The sequence below is a fragment of the Mus pahari genome, chromosome 4 (assembly GCF_900095145.1).
Source record: "Mus pahari chromosome 4, PAHARI_EIJ_v1.1, whole genome shotgun sequence".
In the NCBI taxonomy this organism is placed as follows: Eukaryota; Metazoa; Chordata; class Mammalia; order Rodentia; family Muridae; genus Mus; species Mus pahari.
Window position 1 is genome coordinate 51407142 of NC_034593.1, and position 2032 is coordinate 51409173.

Consider the following 2032-nt stretch of genomic DNA (forward strand, 5'->3'; position numbering starts at 1 on the left):
CCAGCAACCACATGGTGGCTCATAACCATCCGTAACAAGATCTGACGCCCTCTTCTGGAGAGTCTGAAGACAGCTACAGTGTACTTACATATAATTAATAAATAAATAAATCTGTAAAAAAAAAAAAAAAAAGAATACCCAACAAACAATTAAAAAAAAAAAAACGGATGAGAAGCAGGAAAGAAAGAACTAATTAATGGCTTAATGTAATTGAGTTTGGAAAAGTCTCCTCTTCTAGAATGAGAAAAATTTGCAAATATGGTAATTAAAGTCACTATTAGTAATCACTATGCTGCCAGAAGATGATAGTGGCATAAAAAAGAATGAGAGTAAAATATATACGCATACTATGTATCTGAATTCATGTATTTTTTTCCAGAAAGAAACCAAGGAAAATTAAAACAAAACTGAATAAAAATGATAACTGATAATAGGTGACAAAATATACAACTCAAGAAATCTGTGAATGAACTTTGGTAGACTTACAGTTTTGATGTCGGTCCATATAATTTTTTAAATAATAAAATTGGATAAGAATAGAATAATTAAAATGGCTAAATGAAAGAGTAAATTTAGCTTATGTTGGGTTTTTGAAATCTTACAAAGATCTACAAAATTGTTGAATAATATATTCAGCATTTTTTAAAATTTATTTATTATATTATTTATTATATACACTGTAGCTGTCTTCAGACACACCAGAAGAGGGCATCAGATCTCATTACAGATGGTTGTGAACTACCATGTGGTTGCTGGGATTTGAACTCAGGACTTCTGGAAGAGCAGTCAGTGCTCTTAACTGCTGAGCCATCTCTCCAGACCATATTCAGCAGTGTTATTGTTCGCTAAAGTTATTGTTGCTTGAGGCTATGAAATATAAAGCAATAACCATTGTGTTACTATTACCAAAATATCTGAGTGAACAAAGGAATGGAGTTTATTTGGGTTCCAATTAGTGGCTGATGCTTGTGCAGAACATAGTAGTGACTGGTCGCAGAGGGGGTTCTTCGTGTTCTAGAAGCCAGGAAGTAGAACAGAGCAGCAAGGGGAAAGGAGCCCAGCAAGATGTAACCCAGGGCCATGTCCAAGAGCGACCTTCCTCCAGCAGGAGCTCATCTTCCAGTCTGGCCACCTTCTGATGCTCCAGCCATTCATTAGATAAGAGCTCTCATGACATGATCTCATATATACAACCCCAAGTGTGTTTTGCTTCAAGCCAGTCAAGTTGACAGTCAAAATGAACAATTAAAATAATCGTATTACTTTTATTAGGATCTAAATTATTTTTAGCGTGAGTAAAGAAACTTGCATATGAGCTCATTCGTGCTTCTTACAAAGTTATTTGTGGCACTAGAGAGGTAGCTGGGGTACTTGCTCTTTCAGAGAACCCAAGTTCAGTTCCTAGCACTCATGGAGAGTGCTTACAACCTCCTATAAATGTGACTCCAGGAGATCCACCTTCCTTTCTCCTCTGGCCTCCAGTGGCAACATTCACACATCACTTGAATGAACACACTTGCACATACAACATACACTACAAACAAACAAAGAAATCTTTTTTTTTTTGTCCATGTTTTCGAGGCAGGATTTCTCTGGGTAGCCCTGGCTGTCCCGGAACTCACTTTATAGACCAGGCTGGCCTCAAACTCAGAAATCCGCCTGCCTCTGCCTCCCAGGTGCTGGGATTAAAGGCGTGCACCACCATGCCTGACGACAAACAAATCTTAAGTAAAACATTTAATTCCTAGTTTTGTCCAGTTAAAAGGCAGAAAGAACTATGGACCTTGTGAAAGAGTTACAGCAATCAACTAGAAAGAGTTTAATGCCAACCTCAAAAAGGAAAATTTGAACATTAAAAATACTGGAGGGGGGGCTGGTGAGATGGCTCAGCAGGTAAGAGCACCCGCCTGCTCTTCCAAAGGTCCCGAGTTCAAATCCCAGCAACCACATGGTGACTCACAACCATCTGTAAGGAGATCTGATGCCCTCTTCTGGAGTGTCTGAAGACAGCTACAGTGTACTTACATATAAT

At 38.3% G+C, this 2032-nt stretch overlaps 1 protein-coding gene across 2 annotated transcripts in view; it reads left to right on the plus strand.

Moving 5' to 3' along the window:
• The window catches only part of Eif2a (eukaryotic translation initiation factor 2A), a 34744-nt gene that overhangs the window by 6522 nt on the left and 26190 nt on the right, over positions 1-2032 (plus strand). The gene's annotated exons all lie outside the window — the stretch shown is intronic.